The sequence below is a fragment of the Nyctibius grandis genome, chromosome 2 (assembly GCF_013368605.1).
Source record: "Nyctibius grandis isolate bNycGra1 chromosome 2, bNycGra1.pri, whole genome shotgun sequence".
NCBI lineage: Eukaryota > Metazoa > Chordata > Aves > Nyctibiiformes > Nyctibiidae > Nyctibius > Nyctibius grandis.
In genome coordinates, this window is record NC_090659.1 from 98,631,368 (window position 1) to 98,656,462 (window position 25,095).

At 40.7% G+C, this 25,095-nt stretch overlaps 1 protein-coding gene across 1 annotated transcript in view; it reads left to right on the forward strand.

The window, feature by feature from the left end:
- Positions 1-495: 495 nt before the first annotated feature.
- TRPC4 (transient receptor potential cation channel subfamily C member 4) overlaps positions 496-25,095 on the forward strand; it is a 167,242-nt gene continuing 142,642 nt past the window's right edge. The window contains exon 1 of the mRNA XM_068419822.1: positions 496-574. The gene's annotated coding sequence lies outside the window, so the exon portion shown is untranslated. The remainder of the gene's footprint in view (positions 575-25,095) is intronic.

Sequence of the window (25,095 nt, forward strand, 5' to 3'; positions counted from 1 at the left end):
GGCGGAGGGCAGCGGAAGCGGGCCCGCTCCGCTGGGGCAAACCTTGCCGCCGGCCGAGGAGAGAGCGCATCGGCGAGGACGGAGCACCCCAGTGTTTGCCTCTCTGCGCTCTTTTTGCCTTTATTTCTGTCTCTCCTCCCTGCCCATGCTGCGCAGCCGGCGCTCCGGAGGGAACCGTCGCATCGGAAGGAGCTGTTACTTTTTACAGCCAGCATGAGGCTCCCCGAGGGAATAAGGAGATGCCGCGCTAAGCAGCCGGGCAAGAATCTGCCTCTCATCTGTTGCACCGGAGGCCGGCGGCAGGCGCGGTCCCCCCGGCTGGAGGTGATGGACACCCGCTAACTCGTGGGCGTGTATCCGAGAGTGTCTGCACGTGTGGCAAACATGAAGAAAATAAAGTAAAAACGGGGGAAAGTGGCTGAGATGGACGAGAGCCGGTGAAATAAAACAAACACCGTTTAAAGGGATTTAATTTACAAATGGGATTGAAAAGGGTACTACTTCCAAGGGAAAATGTGACCTGTTAAAACTGTTGAAGGAAGATGCCGGCTGTCAACGCATGCACCTAAACCAAGTAAGTTCTTGTCAACTTCGATATATTCTCTTTCTGAATCTTTGATTACCTTCTTGTCCCTCTAAAAAAAAAAAAAAAAGTCCCTAGGACAGTCTGAGGTAACTTTTGTGCCGACACAAGCTTAAAGCGACATTGTGCACCTCCTTGGTCACAGCCCAGAGAAGCATTAAGGTCCCTTTCTTTCCCTTGTACGTAATAAACGTGTTTTTTTCCTCGCAGCCGCTGCCGTGGGAAGCGGCATCCCTCGGTGGCTGGGTGACGTGTGACACCTGCAGGACAGCAGAGCGTCCAGGGGAGGGAGCGGGCAGGGGACCGCTCCCCGGCGGCACGGCGGGGGAGGGAGCGGGCAGGGGACCGCTCCCCGGCGGCACGGCGGGGAGGAAGCTCCGCATCTGCCATCCGCTCCGGGCAAAAGCGAGGGCGGCCGCCGGTGGGAGGCCCGGACGGGGCTGAGGGCACCCCGGCCGCGGCAGTGCAGTAGCGGGAGCTGACATGTCACACACAGGGGCTGCCTGCTTTCGGCCCCACGCACACGGGTGGGGGGAGAGAGCCGCTCCGCGGTGCCCCCTGCCCCGGCCCCGGATGCCGCGGGGGGAGCGGGGCGCAGCGGGGCGGGTCACGCAGCGACCCGCAGCTGTTCCCCCCGCCCCGGTACCGGCGGCCGCAGCTGGGGTGTCCCCGCTGTCCCCACCCGAGGGGACCTGGCCGCCCGCCGGTGCAGTCCGCAAGGACTCTGCTGGGAAGGCTCAGGCCCTGCTAGGAAGCCTGCGGGGGTATCCGGAGAACGGCGAAACCCAGGTAGATAGGAGGAGGGCACGGTGAAATGAGCCGTGCGACGGCTTATGGAGTGGCTGGTGGGATTCATCCCTGCGTGGGGTTTACACCTGCGAGATCCTGACTGTTGTGGCGATCGGACAGAAGCCGTAGTCCTGTTGGAAAGCAGCAGCTGGTGCTCTGGAGGCTTAAATGCTGATAGAAAATCACACTCTACAAAGGGGCAGAACTGTGAAATTCGCTGCAATTGGCAAAACCTGCAGCCTTGTTAATCTAATATTTCCCTGTTTTTTCAAGGAAAGTGTCGTCTATGCACTTTTGTTTTACTGGACTCAATTGTGTGATTTCCTGTTAGCATGGCAACCGAAATTTCTATTTCTCTAAGCATGCCTCATGAGATGGCTCTTCCAATGCTAAAACACCTCTTAGGCAGAAGTAAATAAAACCACTTTCCAGTCTGTGTTTTTCTTCCAGAGAATGAGTACTACTCAAAAAATGAATGAAAAAAAAAGATAAAACAGAGATCACACCTTGGTTTGATCTGAGAAAGAAATACTTTTTATAAGAATCAGTGCACGTATAGATTTCCTGGAGAATAGAGTATATACAGAATGGGTAACAGTTTGTTGTAAGTCCTACTGCTAAACTAAATGCCAACATTACAGCACCTTTAAATCCAATCTACTTGAAATTTAAAATTTAGTTGTACTGCAGTGACATAGCACGTTTCAGTGTTTACATTATTTTCTCCAAAGTCCAGACCTGGATAGCTTAGCGAGGTTATCTATGCAAACATACAGATATTTCCATTATTTAACCTCATTCACATAAGAGCTTTATGTACAGTCAGAGAAGCCAAGCACCAGAGTGAGACTGCTTTAGAACTGTCTTAGAATAGCAGAAATTCTGGACTTACAGGAGTTTACACCTATTCTGCAGGCAAGACTCAGAAATAGGCTTTATCCTTTAATATCAAAACAGCTGAAACTCTCATGGCACGGTTTGGTTTTCCTTTGGTGTAGCCTTCTATACTGAAAAACCTTGGTTTTGCTTGCAGAAGGATGGGGTTCTTTACTATAGTTTTTCTTGTTTTACTTCCGTTGTTCAGACTTCGGAGCAGATGAGTGTACTTGGAAACAGCAAAATATGTCTGTCTTTTAAATTCAACTTCAGCTACTTATTCTGACTCTATACGTAGTAGTCATTAACCTTAAAATAGCTCCAGAAATTCCATTTCTTCGTATCTCACCTTATTTAGAGCCCAATACTGCTAGTTGAAATTTAAGTCAATTGAGGTCACTACATATCTGGTATGATTTTGCTGATCTTTTTGAGTATGCCTGCTGAAAATACTGGCTCCCGGGCAACGTGGCTCCACTCTTGGTGAAAGTGGATTTACGTTACTCCAGTGTGTGGAGCCCACCAAGTATATATTGGAGGACATGTGTGGAGAAAACTGTTAAGGGATTAGCTTTCATCTTTGTATGTGTGTGTATATTGCCTCATTTAGATGACAAGTAAAAATGAGCATGACTGCTCCTCCCAACACCTGAGACCTGTCTGCATCCTAGTACACTAATCTGTCAGCTTTTTCTGGGATGTGATTCATTGGAGTGAGGGGCAAAATCAACAGGGGAAAATCTTGTGTAGCATCTCTGCCTACCTCTGGTGATTCTGGTAATAAGTGCTAAAAGGGACTGAATTCCTTTTGAAAATGATGACTAAGTCACCTTGTCTTGTCTTACGGAAAGGCAACATAGAAGCAGGAAGAAAAGACTCTGTTATAACCTGTTTCAAGAAGAAGCCAACAAGGGTAGAGGAAGCATTGTTCTATTCAGATACTTAATGGCTTTATGAGTGTCAGATTTACCATTACGTTTTCTGTTCAGGTTTAAGTTGTGTTGGGTTATATTCTGGTTACTTTATCAAATAAAATATTTTAAATTACTGAAAGCAGATAGAAGATAAAACTTTGTGTATAAATCAGTCTTTCATCACCATGTTTTTTTTGTGACAATAGACAAAATTCCAGAAACCATCTGTTTTAGAAGCCCTGAAACCACTGAGGAAGATAAGACAGACTTGCCCTTACTTTATTACACTGACACTGCTTTAAGTAGTGTAGCATAGCATTAGCATAACACCGGCAGCAAAGGTGCCAGGATCCTCGTGTCCACCGTGATTTGTTGCTGCAAAACAAATTCACCTGACTAAATACATATTACTTATTGTAGTTTTATTTAGTAAACAAGGAGGAAGTCTGAGCAAATGAAATCTTTTTGTAACAGATATCCTTGCAGAAATTCTTCATAGGTGCATTAGTTTTCAGTCAAATAGAATTTGAAACTGTTAAAAGAGGAACATCTGGAAATAAGATGTAATTGCTTTGCACAGTGAAGTTTTCAAAGAAATTAGAGGGTTTTAGTATGCCACAGAGTTAAAAGTAACAAATAAATGAAAATTATTTATTATAGCAGGTTTTTCTTAGAGTTGTGTGTTGGTTTTTCTCCTCCCTTCAACCTTCTGTTTTGGTTTGAATTCTCAAAGTACTTCTTCCACTTTTTTACAACCACTTATTTCTAATTTAGATTGTGACTGGTGTGAGACAAAAACTGAAAAGAACCTTGGATAAAAATTACCTTTTTTTTACAGCTAAGCTGTTTTTCAATGAATGTGGGCTGAAGTGGGACAGGAAAACATCCTTAAATTTGAATGAATTTTACATATGTCTAAGAGTATGAACGAGTCCAACCTAACCTCTAAAGTCTATGACAGCTTCTGCAATTGCTTGGTCATTGTGCCTGTGCTCAATACACTCATCTGAAAAGCTTCTCATATACCTGTGCATGTCAAATGAACCATTTGAATGTTATGATTATAATATTATCCAGTATATTATGCAATGGGTAGAGAGGGAAACAGTAGATGGAGAAAGATTTTTTTATTTTTTTTTAATTTTTTTTTTTTTTTTTTTTTCCCCATGGGTCTTTCCTGAGAGAGAGGTTATGGGATTATTCTGGAAATACTTTCCACATATCATTGAAAGCTTCTGAGGAGCAAGCAGCCTTTCCCCAGGAGGCAAAGGTCCCCATCCCACCACTGGAGCATGGACAGCCAGAGAGCGGCCAGGCCCTGTGGTGGTGCCCCTGAGCTCTTCCAGTCCTAGCTCAGCACATGCTGGTTTTCCATTAGGATTTGCCTGACACACAAATTCTTTTTTTTCCTTTAAAGTGATTCCTTCTGAAACCAGTTTTAAGGACCAGAAATACACCGTTCCTTGGCTCAGAGAATTGTAAAGCTCATGCCATATGCATTCACACCAAAGACCAGACTGGAAAAACAGATACTAGAGTCCTCATGTTCTCATGCCGGTTAGTCATGGAAGGTGCAGTTCAGTTGGCTTAAGGTATCTTTCTTAACTGCCAACTGCCACTCTAGGAGAACGCCAGTCTCCTATAGGTCTCGTAGCATACAGGCTAGCCTTTTGTGGCTGCATCTGATACCCTGAACTGACATGAAATAGCTATTTGTCAGCTATTGAGGTGAACTTGTAGTGTCTCTCTTCGTTTCCTGGAAAAGGAAAGGTAGAAGTAGAGAGTGAACCATCCTTTGTATTTTGTCGTCTCCTTTATAAGAGAGCAAGCATACTCCAGAGGTGCCTGTCTCTTTTTGCTAACTATGCAGCAAGATCCAAAACAAGAAACCTGCTTTCTTAAGCTAGGTTAGCTGAATCCCAGCTGTGCAGAGAAGGCTGTGGTAATACAGCATAAAGGTTAGATAAGCACAGAGGTCAGTAGTGAGATCAAGGACAAGTGGTTGCTATAATCAGTCTAGAATGCACGTTTTTTTTAAAAAAAATACGTGCATACACGTGCACATGCACCAAGCTGCTGTGCTAACTTTGAAACAATCCGTAAATAGCACGAACTTACAACTGCCTGTTGGGTGTATGCTTCTGGGAGATTGCCAGCTACCACCTCTGCAATCCAGTTTCCTCACACAGGATTCTTCAAAATGTATAGTCTTATGCAAACTGTCAGTAACTACATAAAACATTTGTCACTTTTCAGCTCAGGTGACTGGTTCTCATGTCTATCAGAGAGAGGCAGCAGCTGCCAAAGAGCCAACAATTTTCTATTGAAGGCCAAGTAAAGAGGGTGATTGTTAACCCAGGCTATAAAGCATGAGATGAGCATTAACACAACTCTGTATCTAGCCCAAAATGTATGCTGAAAAGTTGGCCTGGGCTGAGAGCTTTGCCCCTCCTTACGAGATGTGGGCATTCAGCCAGGAAGGACCTTCCTGCAGTAGACTAGACTGCATGTGGGATTGACTGAGAATTCAAATTTCTAACCATCATTTAATCAAAGTACCCACTCACATCACAGGAAGTTAGCAGTCCTAGGAAAATCAATGCAGTCCTGTGTTCATTAGTTTGATGGACCAGCTTTTGCCTCTGTTCCTTCTGTGTTGCCCTAGATCAAGGGAAGAGTACTAAACAATTATATATTGAAAATGAGAACTGTAATATTTCCTAGCACACTTTACTACCAATGAAAATGTCATTGTCTTCTGTATTTAAACTTTTTTCTTCCTAAAAATTGATATACTTTAGATTTAGCTTGTATTTGCTAATAAATATTTTATTTCATGGGTTGATTTGCTACTATCATTTCCATTATAAAAAGTAGAACAGGCTAATGTACTTTTTGAATAGAGGAACAGACAATAGGATTGTAGCAGAAGATACAGGGTCATATTGTGTCTGATTTAAGATTACCCCCAGTATATTTGTATATAGTAATTTATGTCAAAAACATTTTTGCTGACAAATCTTGAAAAGGTCTAAAATGGGATTTTTCCACCAAAGGTCAGGTTCTTTCCACTTAGCCACCACAAATTTGATTCCAGTTGTAAACCAGCCACCCATGTTCTTTGTTGAGAGAGACAGAAATCTCCAGTGGATGTACTAGTCCATCTAATTCATACATCTGAGATAGAGTGGGAGGAATCACTCTCTGCATGTATTTATTGTTGCTGATTGTTGGATTTCACATAGCTAAAGTAAAGCAAGATGAATCTCACCCTATCAGTATCAAAAACAAAATTATTCAGAGGGGACAGAAAATAGACATCTGTTTTCTTCCAAGGTGTCTGAAGGTCCTATTGACCTTCATGGTATTCATGCAGACATTGTGACAGTAACTAGATGACTACAACATAATTCAAATACCCTGTTGTCTGTTCTCAGAATTTTTAAGAGTTTGTGGTTGGATTGGGTAGCTGAAATACAGCTTGTATCTGTGCCAAGGGAAACGGGAGTGTCAACTGGACCCTTGTAAAAGAAGAACACCCAGTTCTGGGTGCTCACATCCCGCTTCCTGCAAGTGCAAGATGTCTGTCTCCTGGAGAGAACATGCTTCATCTGCGGAGCAAGGGGAAGCAAGCACAGATTCTCTTCAGATGCTCTCAACATTGCCATCTCCACAATGTACTTTAGTCTACTGAATACATAATTAAAACAGAAATTATTTTTCAGTGATGGCATAGTTGTTTTAATCTCTTGTCATGTGGAAATATTCGTTATTATCAAAACATTTCAAAATAAATCCTTCTGCTACATACATCCTGCCTATCTTCCACTGGAAAATAACTGAAATATCCTGTTTGTGTTTTGCTTATACTGAGAACATTTTGGTTTAGATTGGGAGAGATGTTTGCCTTTCATTTTCGATGGTAATCACTTAAAGCGATTAGAGCTGCAGTCAATCCCTTGAATTTATTTATGCTGTCATGATCAGTTTGTTTTTCAAATTTGATGTGTTCTATAGTACATTTGTACCTACAACACCATCAGTTTCAAAAACATATGCTTTCCCTATGGTGATTTTAACTATCTAGCAGATACCCTACAGAAGGACTTTTGCCCATGTGTAAAACGAAAAACAAGTTGCCCACGGAACAATTGTCTAATTTGCCTTAAGCCTCTTAGCTACAAAACTGTCATTCAAAAGGCAGTAACTGCTTGTCTTTGAATTCATCTAGACACCATAATGCCAGACTTGAGTCAAAGCTAGTCTTTATAGCTTTTAGAAGGAACCTAGTAGCTTTGTAGGGTGATTCATGTGACCTATCTTGAAGGAAATTAATTGCCTTCTGCAGGGGGTGCATTTCTTCCCATTTGTAATAAAGGAAGATTGGGATGATAAACCAGCCTTGGATGTCAGTGGTTTGGATTCCTAGGTTAGCGAATATGAATCTTGCCTTTATTTCTCAAACATTTTAAATCAAAGTACTTCATCGCACCACATAATGATTAATGAAGCTTCATAAGTCTAATATGAAGAATATGCTGTACTAATTTTTTAAAACTGATTAGGAACCTGGCACATACAGTACAGAGATCACGTGTTGCAAATTGATGGCATAGGTAGGTAATTGTACTAAGTCCTGGGCTATAACTGCTCTTGTATTTCCTTGTAAAAGGCATCAGGCTTAGTACAGAGCAATTGCAAAATAATATTTTGGTCTGCCCACTTACATAAAAATATTTTATTCATGATTGTTTAACTTAGTGATATTAACTTTGAGCATATTTGTTTATGCACTGAGGCCAGTTGTACCAAATGGTGATGTGATTTGAGATGATTACATTTATTGCTGCAATGTCTTTACATAGAACTAAACTTCCACATAACTCTTTTGTTTTCTTCTTCTTTTTTTGATTGAGGATTTGCTTCTTCCACAATACTTAAAACAAGCACACTGAGCAAGGGTTTGAAGCTCCCCTCTTTTGAGTGTGACTTTGTCCACAGATGAGGGAAGCAGGGGATGCTCAGTGAGATGGTTTGCATTTCAGTGGTGGGGCACTAGGCCAGCCTCAGAGCTGCACTGAGTTACTGAACTAACTGACAGCACACACTGGATTTTGTAGGGATGTGCTAGGAAAAAAGAAGGATTTCTCACTCACCCCCAGAGTGCTTCCTCTTCACTCACTTCCTAGAAATCACCCTCATTTTGCTACTGCCTCTGCTGGCTTTAGGCCAGATGGGAGCTTTCTTCCATCTGAAGAATTCCTTTGGGTTAACTGCAGACAAGACCTAGCTTTTTAAATCCTTATAATTAAAAAAATACCCAGTGCATAAGATACGATCTGAATGTATGTCTTCAATTCATTCTGTCATTGTGTTTTGTTAAAGGGATATTACTCTCATAACAAGGTATTTCCTTGCTTAGCAGATTCAGTGAAGCACCACATTGTTTTACCAGTGTCTTCTTACTGATGTGCTCTTGTGCATTCACCCTTGCCCCTTATTAATGTCTTATTTTCCATGCTCTTGCTCAGTATGTTAAGACCAGAAATTGTAGGTGAGCTCTTGGTAGGACTGAAGAGGATTTCATTTGGCTTTAGCGTTACGAAGCACCAGAGTCTCTGAGCAAGAGCCAACCACCTAACCCTGACGAGAGGGTTAGGCCAGTGGTACCCATGTGTGGGTCTGCCAGTCTGCCCAATGAGATACATTCAAGGAACTCATTAGCTGGTCAGTCCTCAAAGCATCTGTAGTTCTTCAGGACACTGCTAGTAACACCCAAGAAACGAGTAACTTAGCACAGTGTATCTTGCACTACCCAGAGCCCACGTCAGGGTCCTTATTTTCAGGAAGAATCGTTGCTGATCAATAATCCCCCTCAGTGATAATATACAACCAAGCTTCTCTTAAACCCAAGGTTTTGCTGACTTTGCGCAGGGTAGCAAGGGCATGAGTGGGACTTAAAGGAGAGGAGAAATAAATTGACATATCAAACCAAAAATGAACAAAACAGTAGGTGTTTCCATTTCAAAGCAGTCATACAGATAAAGGACAGTGAAGGCCATGACTCCATTGAGAGACACTAGTGCATTCAAATAGGTCAGCTTATGCTCATATTCTCCATGATATTCCTGTTGACAGATAATGGACAACTTTCAAGGCTTGATTTCCTTCTGGGAACATAGTGGTTTGGTAGACAAGTATACTGAGGCAAAATGATACTTTAGTCATCTTACTCCATTAGTGTTTTCTTGCCTAATTTCCTGTTTACTGTTATTGTAATGTTCTTCCCTTAAAGCCTTTGCTTAAAAAAAAAGCCTACAGTAAAAATTACCTAAAACAATCAACACCTCATAATAGCAAATCTTTATGGGCAGCACATGATGCAATTAATTTTGAAGAAGTAAGGTGCTACCTGTGTTTTTTAATTTAACCTTGATTCAAGAAAGTATTTAAACATAAAGAAGCCTTGGTGTTCTACTGAAAGCAATGCTGCAGAGGGTGCTTCTTGTTAAGCATTGACTTCATTCCTCTCCTCAGTATGAGACGTTTGTCTGAATCCAGTTTAAGGAGCATAATTTGAAAGTTCAGGTGAAAATTTTATATATTATAACAAAAATATCAATACTACAAAATTCATATAGAGAATCCAGCATCACTTAGCAATTTTACACATAATAGAATCGTATTACGGATGTTTCTACTATGCATGTTTGCATTCTCTTTTGGAAGTGTTACTTTGCTTCACAGAGATGCAACTCATTATTTGATTTTTTTTCCCGTTCCTTTATTATAGCTGTCTGAGAAAACGCCTTTTATTACATGTTTTTATTATATAGGTAGCTCTCATTTAAGAAGTCCATTTTATAGCCAAAGATGCCACGTTCAAAAATACTTTCAGCAGTTTTGCATATCATAAAACTTCCTAAAATCCCACAAGTTGGCTAGTTTTCAATTTATTTTTGTACTTGTTTTAGATTGCAACTGGATATACTCTTTGGGCTTAGAGAAATATGAAGATCACAGATGAATTTAAAATTATGGCAGTGGCCAAAGTAATTTGAAATTCTAGCACCCTAATGTAAAATTTTACAAGATAAAAAATGGAACAATTGTGTTTTCTCATTAATCTTACATACACTGGTTCAGATGGAAGATGTAATTTTAAAATTTGCCTCCTTGGTTCCAAGAGAATTATAATGCTCTGGCAGTTTCTTGTTTCTTCTCAATAATTTAGCAGTTTATGAAAAATACATTGTGTCTCCTTCTCCACTCCGATGCAGCCAATGCAATTACAAGTTGTGAAGAATCTAGTCCAAAATCTTGCTGCTGTTGGGTATTTTAGAAAAATATGTAGGCCTAAAACGTGAGTCTATTTGTTATAGTAGTCACTTCCTAGCTTGAACGAAATCCATTGTACAGCATTACTAGAGAGTCTTGCTAGAGCCTTAGGCAGCAAGCTGCAACCTTTTCACCTAGATACTGCTGAACTTATGCTGAACTAAACTTAGTTACATGAAGGAAGGCCCCGAAACGGGTGCAGACCAGAAAGGTAAGGTAACCACATTCATCAGCAGAAGCTGCATCCACAAGGTAAGAAAAGGAACAGCCCAGTGGCCAAGAAGGCCAATGGCATCCTGGCCTCTATTAAGAATAGTGTAGCCAGCCAGTCTAGGGAAGTGATCGTCCCTCTGTGCTCGGCACTGGTGAGGCCGCACCTTGAATACTGTGTCCAGTTCTGGGCCCTGCACTTCAAGAAAGATGTTGAGGTGTTGGAGCGAGTCCAGAGGAGAGTGACCAAGCTGGTGAAGGGTCTGGAGGGTCTGACCTGTGAGGAACAGCTGAGGGAGCTGGGGTTGTTTAGCCTGGAGAAGAGGAGACTCAGAGGTGACCTTATTGCAGTCTACAACTACCTGAAGGGAGGTTGTAGCGGAGTGGGAGTCGGCCTCTTCTCCCCGGCAACTAGTGAGAGGACAAGAGGACATAGCCTCAAGCTTTGCCAAGGGAGGTTCAGGTTGGACATTAGGAAGCATTTCTTCTCAGAAAGGGTTATTAGACATTGGAACAGGCTGCCCAGGGAGATGGTGGAGTCACCATCTCTGGATGTGTTTAAGAAAAGACTGGACATGGCACTTAGTGCCATGGTCTAGTTGACATGGTGGTGTCAGGGCAATGGTTGGACTTGATGATCCCAGAGGTCTCTTCCAACCTGATGGATTCTGTGATTCTGTGAGACAGAGAAAGGATCCATTGAAGAACTAGAAGACCCCAGACCCAAATATAACTATTGGGCGAACTGTCACGTGAGGGGAGGGGAACATAAATTGTAAGGGTATAACTGCCCAGAGATTTCTTTGTTTGGTGTCCCTCTCCGGAGGCACCCAACTCAAGAAGTTCTTCACTGCTGTACCACTCAATAAATTCATCTGATGTACATCGTGTTGGAGACTCTGCTTCGGGAAACAGAGGGTCAAGCCTAAGGGAAGAGGAAGCGCCCGAGAGTGTGTGTGTGTGTGTGAGCGAGGAGTTGAGAGGGGCACCTGTGAGCTCACTGGAGTTGCCCGCTGTGAAGGGAGTCTGGTCCTAGCAGTGAAAGTCGCGGGTGGCGTGTGTGCGACTCCTTGAATGGTGTGTGAACACTCGGGCAGTGGCTCCTCCCTTAACGCTATTGGCCATCACTGCCATGGTTGCAACCCACATCTACCCTGTGTAATGTTGGGATGGCTCCCAATCATTTTCTCCATTCTCTATCTAAATATTTTTTTTCTGTTGCAAGTTCACAGACTGATATATTGAATCTTTTCTTGGAGGGTAGCAGTGAATCTTTGCTTTAAGTACACTGCTATGGTTGACAAGGACTAAAATCTCACTGCATCTGATTGTAAGAATTCCTGCATCTTTCTGTTGCTGGGAAATTGGCTTTAAGAATGAAAATTAAACAGGCAATGACACATACAATTTTTTTAAACCAAACCCCTTTTTTAATAGTTTGTAAAACATTCAGGAACCATTCTGAACCGTTTTTTTAATAGAATTGCCAGAAAACTGATTGCCATTTCAAGATTATAGCACATCAAAGCAAAAAAAAATCAGTCTTGGAAGTCTCTATTATAAGCAGAACTGTAGTGTACTATTACATATTTAATATGTTCAAGCTGTTATTCGTACTTCCAGTAGATCACATGTATTACAGTGAACATAAGGTAACACAGTTTTGTTTTAATATTTTATCTATTTATGTCAGCTATGAAAACAGGTGTTGTTTTATGAAGGAATCATCAAAATTTTTGTTCCATTTCTTCAACTTTGCTTAATGTTGTGACATCTCAATAACTCTTCGCCGTAATAGCTGAAAACACTGCAGTAGAGCTAGTTTCCAATGTGGGCATTCCACTACCGGGTTTTATAGGAAAGGTAAATAATTCTGTTTATATTTTGATAATTTTGAAGGAAATATTAGTGTCTACATCCATAATCTGAAAGATTTACTGATGCCCAAATTGTATTCTGTGCCAAAATATGCTTACAGATATTTATATTTTTGTGTGTATATACATATAATGCACGTATTTTTATATACACACATGACAGAAGCACACATATGTATATGTACATATAGAGAGATATTTATGTTCACTATGTGACTGAGACACATTAAAGGTTAATTTTTGCACTGGTGAGTGAAAGAAGAGCTATCCAGAGGTCAGGAATACAGCCCATTAAAGTGTCTATCTTGTGTGTGCACACACAGAGTTATCTGTATCTTGTTGGCTGGGAACATTTACCTCTCTCTGCACTTGCTTATATGTTTTAAACACTAAGTGTTTGAATCCAGTTCTTGGCCAAGTATGGCTTCTTTACCATCCCAAGCAAATAAGAGCTGTGAATTTAACTGTAATGGCAACCTACCAGGACATGGAAAATTTGTAGCCGTCCAGAGGCAGTTCCTTTCTTCACAAGTTTAGAAACTCCCAGGAGGTGGAGGCTTCTTTAGCAGCCAGCAACTTCTGGGCATGGAGCTGACAGCCCTGACACTCTGCTAACTTAGACACAGCTCCTACTAGGGAGTTTTTTGCCTAAGTCTGGTAGCAAATACAGCTTGGCTAGGACTGAGCCAGTATCTTTCACTTTGTTTATTATCCAGAAGGATTTTTTTTGGTAGATTTTTATGCAGAAATAATAACTCATCCATTTAAAAACACAGCAGTCTATTAATCACATTCATGTGAGTCCAACAATATTTTTAACTGTTTGATCCTTAGATGAACTGCACATGGCAGCTGTCAGGGAAAGCTTCGGAAAGGAGGCAGGATACCCTTGTGCTATGCTGCTTCAAAACTTCCTCAGAAACTTGCTTCTGAGTGTAGAGACCACAGTGTGCATGTTATAAAAAGAAAAGGTAGTTGATCCTTCAGGGTCCTGCTGCTAGTTTCACAAAGAGTCATCGTAGTGGCGGAAGCCTGGGAGCTGATTGTGTTTTGTGATCTCTTGCGCTCAAGTGTAGGAACGGTTATCAGAACAGAGGAGAAGGGTACAGGCACAATGAAAAAGGGGATTTTAGAGCAAGTGGTGTATATCATCTAATCTAGAAAACATCACCCTGGTCCAACAGTTTCAGCCCCCCTGTGACATGCACCTGAATACGGTCCTTGTCGATTGGTTCAGAAAAGCAGTTACTTGAAGTATCTGATAAATCACCTTTGTTGACATAAACAGGAAACAAGTAACCGATATTCCATCTTCTTGACTTAAACCTCGTAATCATCTCTGTACTCGCCTGTCTACAAAACACTGAACAAGCAGCCCCTTTTTTGCCTGGACCTGTGAAGTAGCTGCATGGGGTGATTGAGTATGAAGGAACTGGAGAGGACAAAGCCAGCTAATCCCTTTGACTTCTCTAGATAACCATTTCACAAACTGGTCCTTAGAAATTACTTTTCATATCTTGATCTCATATGCTTAAAAAAATATTTTGAAGCTCTCAGAATTGTGGTACAGAAAGGTTAAATGACTTCTGACTCATTAATCATTAATTTCTATAATCTGTAGATAATTTATCCAGTTCATTTGAGTGCTAGCCAATAACTTCTGCAGTGGAACTGGTAACTTCCCAGATCAAATAAGGGTAAGTGCTAATACTAAGAAAATAATTAATAAAATGCAAGGATTTGACTTGGATTGCCAGGTCAGAAATTAAGATGATAGTCAAAAGCTGTACACAAAAGAGATATGCTAGTTCAAGTGAAGTCAGTAGCAGCTGTTCTGAAGAACACAGATAAAGCACAGACTCATTTTTGCTGAGGTCCATAAAGTGGGCTCTTTTCCTCATTGATTGGGTGATAGATTTTCACAGATATGTTTTCACAGTTCTTGCCTTTAATATTCTACTGCTTATCTCCTTGTTGTTTGTAATCATATATTCCATTTTTAATCATTACAATTATTTTACTGTGTCATATAAAAAAAAACCCAAATGCCGAAGCCTGTCGCAGCGTTGGAACATCGGCACACATGAGGGCATTGGGATTCCTCCTCCATCTGTCTAAATCTTGAATGCCAATACAAAGAAACTGAATAGCCCTCTTCAGGGGCTAATCATCATCTTCAAGTATACTAGAGGCTGAAACAATCTCTGAAAGTCCTTTACTGAGTGAGAGATCCTAAGTAATCTTAGCTTAATATCTCTAGACTGCTAACAATAAATCTCTTCCTAATCAGGGGGCTGAAGCTGCAAAAAAAGTGACAACTGCAAGCCTCATCTGTACCATTTCCCTCTGCTACCTTTCTGGGTTTCAGTAATCAGAAACATGACTGAACTAAAATAGATAAGTACGGTCACCCACAAGTTTCCTATAATGCTAAAAACAAGAAGAGGACATTTCCAAAATGTCTGTAACATGTTTTATTTAACAAAAAAAAAAAAAAAGGAAAAAAGTTACTACAGGATTACAGGTGTAAAATGGATTAGACATGAGAACAGAAAGCAATAGTGATTAAGACCAATTTAAGAGAAGGTTTAACAGCTGTTCCATTCCAAAAGATTAAGAGACTTTAAATAAAACACACAGAATAGGAGGAAGCACACCAGGGAACAGAGAAATACTGAAGAGATTTTAAAGAGGTTTTAAGAGCAGATGAAACCATGGTTTGCTGAAGAGGGAAGAGGTGACTTGAAGTAGAAGATTAAAAGATTGAGTGGTACAGTAAAGCCAGATCACAGTGAGCCAAAAAGCTAAGAAAAGCACGCGCCCTGTCATTTGCTAGTGTAGATGACTGAAATGAATAGTAGTAATTTGAGATATAGTAGTTTTTAGGATATACAATGACCAGAGCTATTGAACTGCATTTGTAGTGTACCAGTACTGTTGTACTTATACACGTGTATGTCTTCATTGTGTTCTGACCTATAGTACCTGGAACACTTAAATAGAAATCTGACATTAATGAATTTATCATTTCCTTACCCTCAGCCCTGCAAAGGTTTATTCCATGCACTGTGAGTGATCCCTACCCAGCTAAGCCAAAGTTTACTTTGCCACTGACTTCAGATGTGATATTACTTCAACTACTGAGTAGTTGTAATGCCTTTGATATTTTAGCAGGAGTGAAGACTGGAGGATACTACAAGTGGTGGGACAAACTGGCTTACTGGAGTGTTGGCAGTAGAGGGTGGAACATTTTACCATGTACCATCTTGGAGATTTCACATGAAAGAAATCAAAGGGTACATGAGAATGTGCTTAAAATTGCCTGGGAAAGCACAAAGAAAACAAAACATGATCATGCCACTGGAGCCTTAAATAACATTATCCGAGTGACCCCAGAAGTCAGCTATGTGGTATCATGGATGTAATTGCTGAACTCTAGCAGTCCTGACAGCTTTTGAGGATCAAGTGAATCATGTATTTGGGTGATACAAAATTCTTAATTGTATTTAATTCTCAAAATACTCTCTAGCTGTTGAGTAAGAAGCAACACAGTCCGAGATCTACACAGAGTCTTGGCAGTCAAGTAGGAGAGACTTGAAACAAAAAGCTATAACAGATCTCTTAACATGAATATGCTCCACTTGAACAGGTAGATGAAGCTGGGCAAAGGAAACCTTTTTTCAAATAAAATCAATTGAAAGTGAAAGACTCCCATTTCAAATGTCAACTGATCTTGATAATTTGTGTTTTTTCAAAGTGCTGTAAAAATGGTGATGTTACTTTCTCTAGAAGTGTTGATTTCTTAAGTATGGGGTCTGTAAATCTCATTAAAGAATCACAGAATCACAGAATCACAGAATGTTAGGGATTGGAAGGGACCTCAAAGGATCATCTAGTCCAATCCCCCTGCCGGAGCAGGGTTGCCTAGACCGTATCACACAGGAACGCGTCCAGGCGGGTTTTGAATGTCTCCAGAGAAGGAGACTCCACAACCTCTCTGGGCAGCCTGTTCCAGTGTTCGGTCACCCTCACTGTAAAGAAGTTTTTCCTCATATTTATGTGGAACCTCCTGTGTTCCAGCTTGCACCCATTGCCCCTTGTCCTGTCAAGGGATGTCACTGAGAAGAGCCTGGCTCCATCCTCATGACGCTTGCCCTTTACATATTTATAAACATTAATGAGGTCACCCCTCAGTCTCCTCTTCTCTAAGCTAAAGAGACCCAGCTCCCTCAGCCTCTCCTCATAAGGGAGATGTTCCACTCCCTTAATCATCTTCGTGGCTCTGCGCTGGACTCTCTCTAGCAGTTCCCTGTCCTTCTTGAACTGAGGGGCCCAGAACTGGACACAATATTCCAGATGCGGCCTCAGCAGGGCAGAGTAGAGGGGGAGGAGAACCTCTCTCGACCTGCTAACCACACCCCTTCTAATACAGCCCAGGATGCCATTGGCCTTCTTGGCCACAAGGGCACACTGCTGGCTCATGGTCATCCTGCTGTCCACTAGGACCCCCAGGTCCCTTTCCCCTACGCTGGTTTCCAACAGGTCTGTCCCCAACTTGTACTGGTACATGGGGTTGTTCTTGCCCAGATGCAGGACTCTACACTTGCCCTTGTTATATTTCATTAAATTTCTCCTCGCCCAACTCTCCAGCCTGTCCAGGTCTCTCTGAATGGCTGCGCAGCCTTCCGGTGTGTCAGCCACTCCTCCCAGTTTTGTGTCATCAGCGAACTTGCTGCCAGTGCACTCTATTCCCTCATCCAAGTCATTAATGAATATATTGAATAGAACTGGTCCCAGTACCGACCCTTGAGGGACTCCGCTAGACACAGGCCTCCAAGTGGACTCTGTCCCATTGACCACAACTCTCTGGCTTCTTTCCTTCAGCCACTTCACAATCCACCTCACTACCCGATCATCCAGACCACACTTCCTCAGTTTAGCTGAGAGGATGCTGTGGGAGACCATGTCAAACGCTTTATTGAAATCGAGATAGACCACATCCACAGCTTTACCATCATCTATCCACCGGGTTACGTCCTCATAAAAGGCGATCAAGTTGGTTAAGCATGACTTCCCCTTGGTGAAGCCATGCTGAGTGCCTCTAATGATCCCCCTATCCTTGATGTGCCTAGAGACAGCACCAAGAACAAGTTGCTCCATCACCTTTCCGGGGATGGAGGTGAGGCTGACCGGTCTATAGTTACCCGGGTCCTCCTTCTTGCCCTTTTTGAAGACTGGAGTGACATTCGCTTTCCTCCAGTCCTTACTGTTACTTTACTTGTGTGAAGTAACAGTAAACTCATAAACTGTGGTGGATTAAAACCTGGAAGATAATAATTGAAATGAAGGAAATAACCCATATTGAAGTTAATGGAAGTTTTTCAACTAACTTTAATACAGTCACAGCCTTACTGCCTCCATCTAAATTCTTTTAAGCCTGGTAGCTCATGTTTGACAGTGGTGAAGAGCATGTTTCTAGACAGGAGTGCAGCAACAGAGGAATTGTATACTGTCATTTGTTGTAGTACTCTCCCAGACCCCAACCACTTTCAGTTCACGGTCTTTCTTTGCCAGGTAACATTTTTTCTGTGTTTTGTAATCCTCTGTGGGTTTTTGTTTCGTGAACACAACCAGTGTTCTATGTAACGCATGTACACTTTTAGCATCTTCACGATCCTTCAGCAATGAATTCCTCAAGTAAGTGCCTGAAGACATCATCTTGTTTTTCTTGAACCTGACCCCTACTGCCTTCGTTTGATTGCTCCTGGATCTCGTACCTGAAAAGTCAGTGAACAATTAATCCATGTCTGTCCTCTTCTTGACACCCATAATTACACAGACCTATATTACACCTTTCATCTGTCATTCTTTTACAGAGTGAAGATTTGTAACTTAGTCATTCCACTTCTGGAAGCTTTTGTGTAAGTTTAATCATTCTGCTGCCCTTCTCTGAATGTTTTCTGGTGCTACTGGCTCCTTTTTGAGATAAGGAGCCTAGAAATGCATGTTCAGTCCTTTGTGCCACTCTGAAACTAAAGACACATATACATTTCCATTAGTATGAGTGAAGCAAATTCTGTTCAGAGGTAGCTGAGACATGTGGGAATATAACTGGTCATGACTCATTTAGGCTTAGACGATAAAGGAAGATTTATAAAATATCTTCTATTTTGTTTATGGAAGTCTATTGCAATGCTGGGAGCATAACTTCTATTCTTCTATTTGAAATAACAATCAAACAGCTCTGTAAAACCTGAATCATTATCTGCTGGAAATGCTTGCTAATACTAGTAATCAGTAATTCCTGTACATGTGTTAAAATTCTGCTTGTTACTCATTGTAGCATATGGATCCAATGCAAATTATACAAGAACTTTCATTATTCACTTGAACTTCCACTGGTTTTGCACTCTAATGAATCTCTGCCCAGCTGAACTTGTCATTTTGAGTTTGTTAAAAACATATCTCAGTCAGGCTGTGGAACTGTAGAATTTAAGAGAATAGGAATTTACTGAGTCATTTAATACTGAAAATAAATCAGAGATCCTTTAACAAAAAGTTAACAGTTCATTTGTTTTTCCAGTTTGCCTGTTGAAGGGAAAGGAGTCATCATTCAATCTCATTTCTCTCACATCTACCTGGGAAATTTAGAATTTATATTATAGTACTGTAGAGACACATTCATAGTCAAGTTCCCACTTGGTTGGCATTGACAGAAATGTAACCCAGCCATGGGCTAGAGAGATTCTGATTTTCACCAGAGTAGTGTTTGAAAACTTCACACACACCAGAATGATGTCAGTTCCCTAACACTGCGAGATGTTGTCTTTGTTATTGTATATGAAACGCTAAAGTAGAGGGAAGGTTGAGTAAGCAAAAGCCACACAGAAAGCCTGTGGCTGAACCATTTCCAAACTTTGAGGAACCATTAACCTTGGAAGTGTGTCACTGTCTACCTTCCCCATCCTGTCTTATAATCAATTTTTAATTACAAACAATACAAAAGTGATATGATTCTATCATGCGTAACTGCGGCAGAGCATTAGGGATGATAATCTTGTAGTTCTGAAATGCCACGAAGCCTGTAACTCAAGTCACTGCTATCTAACACTTGTGCTTTTAATTTTGTTGTGTTGCTGGGTTCTTTCCTCAGCAACTGCATCGCAAAGTTTTTTCTGCTTTTGATGTGTTTTGATCTGGGATTCAGATATTCACTTGATTCCAGCAGTGCCCAGCGTCTTGATCTTATTGACATAGATCATGCTGTTTGACAACATTTCTTCATGCAAACCCTTGGGACATCATACATTTGCATTACTCTTTCAGAAAGAAAAAGGCTCAACCTGCAATGGCTCAGTTTGACTTTTGCTGAAAATCTTGACAGTGTTACAGAACACTGCAGATAAGCTTTAGTCATACTTGACTAAAGAAAAAAATGGTAAAAATAGAAATGAAATGGTGACATGTACGGCATCCTTGAGGTCCCTCAGTTTTCTCTCTTGGGCATCAATGATGAATAATCCTTACTGTTACAGGTGGCCAGCTCTGGTTATGGGACCCAGGGGGATTCCTCCTGTCCCAACTCAGTGGGTAGGAGGTTGCAATTGCATGTCCCCAAGTCCAACCTGTCACCATGCTGAGCATGTATTCCCAAAAGGCATACATGCACATGAGCACACACACGTAGAGAACATGGCTGGCCACACAGATCAACGCAAACAGAACACAATGCCTTTACCAGCACTTGCACCCAGCACTCACATAAACATGAACACTACAGAAGGTCTGATCCTGTTCCTCCTCTATATGGAAGTCCCTCTGGTTGCTGACTTTAAGCACTCAGTGTAGCCAGTAGCTGGTCCCAGGTCCCCTGATCTCCCCCCGTTGCTGGCATCTGCACCTGTAAGCTCCTTAAGCTCACTGTCACACTCCAAGTGCTGGTACTCTTACCTTACTTGCCTGCTAGCCAGCTTGAAGTTTGCTAGCATTCAGTCCCACCCACTCAGAGTAGAGAGCACACCTACACAGAAGGTGGTCAGAAATAGTATTTAATGAGGAGAAGGGTCAGACTGTGGTGATCCAAGTGCAGGGCTCAGCCAAACAAGCGTACTGACCAGCAACCCATCTAAACTTGACCAGCCCCTTTTATCCCATTGTCTCTTTATTTTTCCATAGTTGTTTATTCCCAATCCACCACAATCCCTTCTTTTTCCTGCTTTTGATTGTTCCTCTAAACATCCCATAATAAGTTTTGCACATCCCCCAGCCCCCCAAAAAACATCCATTGACAAGTTTTACACAATCCAAACAATCTTTTCCCTGTGCATGTCACAGGAAGTCCTTCACCCTGCAGGCAATAACCCCCTCTAGTTGGCATGGCTTTCTGGGCAGTGTTTTGCCTTGACTCTTCTGTGGGGGTTTCACAGTGCACAGTGATTGAATCATTCCCCTGCAAGGATCTTAGAGAGCAGCCAGGTCCAGGTGCTTCCTTTGCATCAGGTGGGCTGTTGGGGTACCTCCACGTGACACGGTTCTCTGGTCCTCATGAGTCCCCATGTTTACTGCAATTAGCCTTTGATCAGATAATTCAACACGTACTGTCTTCATGATTAAACTATTGAATGAACCAATTTGTTAGTAGTCATCCTAGTGGCTAATTTCACCGCTTTAGTTCTCTTTATGAGAACATCTGAATTCCCACTGTAATTTGTACCATATTTGAATAAAATCAGATCACTGAAAGTGGACAATGTGACAGCAAATCTTCATTCAGGGAAAGGCAAACTGAAAGAATGCAAAGCAGAAGAAAGTTTCTAGGTTTTTGTCCTTTTTTCTTCATGCTGATGCCGCTGGCTGCCTGACGATATTGGTCACACACAGGTACTGCTTTCCTTTTTTTCACTGTGTTGTGAAGCAAAAGTGCCAGTCAAACATACTTGTCCCTTTCCCAGCAGTTTTGAGGTAGGCAAATACGTAGCTCTGTACTGTAGCTCAGTGTAGAAGCGATAATGTTTTCTTTCAGTGTACGTTATAGTAAGAGCTAATATTGTGCTCTTCAGCTTCCTGGACAGAAGATAACAAGTACATCATTCATACTCTAGATGAACTTCTTAGTAGCTTAATGTGTTATCTTCCTTGATCCAATCAGACAATTTAAACTGTCTCTGTGCCACTGATGCATCCAAGACTCTCTGGTATTTTAAAAAATCCTGGTTTACCTGGAAGAGTCTGTTAGACTCCAGATCTTTGCTTTCTCCTCTAGTGAATGTAAGTTGCTTGAAAAGAATGTTGCTGCTTCCTTGTTTCAAGTTTCTGTGATCTTTCATTAAAATTCATCATTCCTACTGTGATAACAGCTACACACTCCAGCGAGGGCTCTGCTGAGCCCCAGGCTAATCTAATGCTTGACCTCATGACATTCATGATACTAGTTCAAAACCAGCACTCCTTACATTAGTTCTTAATGTCGCTACAATTAAGAGGTCTCACTTCTGATTAACCAGTTTCTCCCTTTTCTTCTTGATGTCATTGTACTTATCTGCAGTGGTCCAAAGCAGATGTTGTTTACCCTGAAGAATCACATTTCCTAGTGGCACAGTTATCATTAACAACAGCACATTACAAGACAGGGTTCGATCAGGCTACATTTATCTAGTTTTAGAAGTATGAATAAAGAAATAGACATTTAAATTTTAATTATTCATTGGTGTAAAATAAAAACTAAGCATATTTCCATGTTAAGGTTGATTGGGATGAAAGAATGTACACATACATTTCAGAGGTAATTATCAACAGAAATTATCTTGTATATCAGAATCAAGATAAATGTGTCATCCTGAGAATCGAGAGTGACTCATAAAGAAGCAGGGGCAGAGAGAAGTCCTGTCAGCCACCCCAGATAGACTTCTCTGCTCCGTCAGCACTGCTAGGAGCGTGGCTAATGAAGGAACAAACCGCAAAGGCAGACATTGGAAATATATTTCCAAGCAGGGCATCTGGATCTTGCAGTTGCCAAGTATGGTCTGTTTATACTCATCGTAAATGTTAACGCTATGACTAGGAGAGAAAAAGGAGGAAGAAGGCATGACAAAACAGCAGGAGCTGTAGCAGTAGCAGAACATGGTAGTAAGTCATCCTTCCTGAAATGGACTGCTTATGTTACAGGAGATGAGGCTATATTTCATTCTAATCATCAGGCTATGCATTTGCAAAATGTAGATAATAACTACTGCTGGAAAAAATGGTCATCCTTTATAAAGGGACATAAAAATAGCAGATGAGTATGGTTGGACTGTACATTTCACTTAGCTGATGGTAACAAGAAAAAAATACTGAAGGGAAGAGTCATGATTTGAATTTTTCATAGTACTTTCAGTGTGCAGTAGGAAAAGTTAAGAACTGAAAGACAATATATATCAAAAATATTGCCAACGGTTACTTCCAGAGACTGCACTAATCTTATAGCAGTGAACTGTATAATAAACACTGTAGTATGTGGGTGGTGCTAGTTCTGCCACTCATATGCAGTAAACACTATTTCACTTTTGCTTAAGAAAGAATACTTTAAATTGCAAAATAAATATCATAGTATAACCAAACAGTGAACTTTCAGAAATGGTACTATATTGCTTGTTGTTTATAGCTAGAAAGACTAACATTAAAAGATTACTTTTTAGGTACAGAATTTCTAGACCTTTCAGCCTAAGACATATTTAAATATGCAGAAAAAAATTGTATGTATGTGGTGAGAAAAACCTTAAAAAGATATGTAGCTTTATTTGAAAATAATCACATCTATATTGTTCACACAGGTGATACTAAGTATGTGTACACACCTGCAAATAACAATGAATTTTTTCCTGAATAACTGCCTAAGGAAAGTGCTGGCCCCTGAATTTGATAGCATCTGAATAGTCTGGGAGAAGAGATTAACTTTGTGTAGAGCTTCCTTTTATTAGCAATTGTTACAGAAAAACAAAATTTTTCTTGCAGAGAGAGTCACCTTTCAATAAGTGTGTTTATCTTCGAACATTTTAACTTAGTCTTTAGAAGTTTTTTCAAACATTTCATAAGACAAGAGCAGTTATTCTGTAATTTTGAAAATCTCTATGTACTGGGCAAAGCAAAAATGAAGTAACCACATAAATTTTTAAAACATTTTATTTAATTATCCCAAAGTAGTGAGGCATGTACAAATACCACACAATATGCATACATGTACACAGTGTCTCAAGTTCACTTAAGAACAAAATATTGTATTTTAAAGGTTTTTCTCAGTCACAGTGGGTGGACTCACACAAGCGTAACTAAACAGAAGCTTCAAACTTTGATAACTTAATTTCAGGCTGGTCTTTGCTGTGGAAACAATAAAGAACATCTCCTGCTACATGCTAAAAATGAGGGGAGGACATTGCAGGAACAGAGCAAACAAAGCATTTAAATACCTGCAATTATATGGACATCTACTTATGTATTCAAGTATCAGATTATGGCATAGTGTCAGAGTCTCTAAAATTCTTCCTGTAGTATTGATCCAAAGATTTCTTCTGTCTCGGGCAAGCCAGTGGCTTATTGCTACTAGGAGTCTGTGCCACATGAAAGTTCCCTGGCTGCTGTAATGATTAGTCGATTAGTCGATAGTGGAGGGTGAACATTTGTAAAGTACTCTATGATATAAAAGAAAGAAGAAAAACCTATAAATTTAATTTAGTGCTTTCCTAACCATCACATAGACGTAAACATGTGATGGATATTTGTGGTCTGATCTAATACCTGTCAAGACTGCTGGTGATATTTTGATTGCCTTTAATAAGAGGAACTTGTTTTAATCTGGTGATTTTTTTTACCTCAGAAGAAGGATGTTTTCTCACTAAAATTTGTTCAAATTATGATCTTAGTTCAGTTCAGTTTCCATGAAAATTTTGCATGACAGGGTTTAAAACAGACACTCCTGACTATATGAGCTAGGCTTATTTAATCAAGGAACAGAGACAAGGCCAATTGACCACAAGAAGTATGTTTACAAAAAGCGCGCCTTCTACTATACCTGTGTTGCTAATGACAGTTGTTTATCGAAACATTCTTAAAATACTCTTGATTATGGTGATTCCACAACCTTCTCTATGCTTACAATTAAAAAGTTTTGTGTTGATGTCACAGCTAAGTTGAAATGAATAAATCAAAAACAGAATAAAAGTGAAGAAAATGCGTGGAAGTAGGTTTTAATATAAAAGGTATATTTAAAGTAATTGTACATAAATCTTTTGCAAGCAGGCTGAGAGCAGCAAATAGAAAGTGTTAGAAACTTTCTGCTGTGCCGTAATGGGGATATGGTGTCTCTCATTGTGGAGGCTTTCTCTATTTGAGACTAAAAGGAATTTAAAAATATATTAATTCTAGTACGTATGATTTCTAGAGCTCTTAACATATTTTCTTTTTTTTTGAAAATGGGTAAAAACAGTGTTTTTGAGCCAGTCCAGTATGCTTATGTGCATTTTGGATGCATATA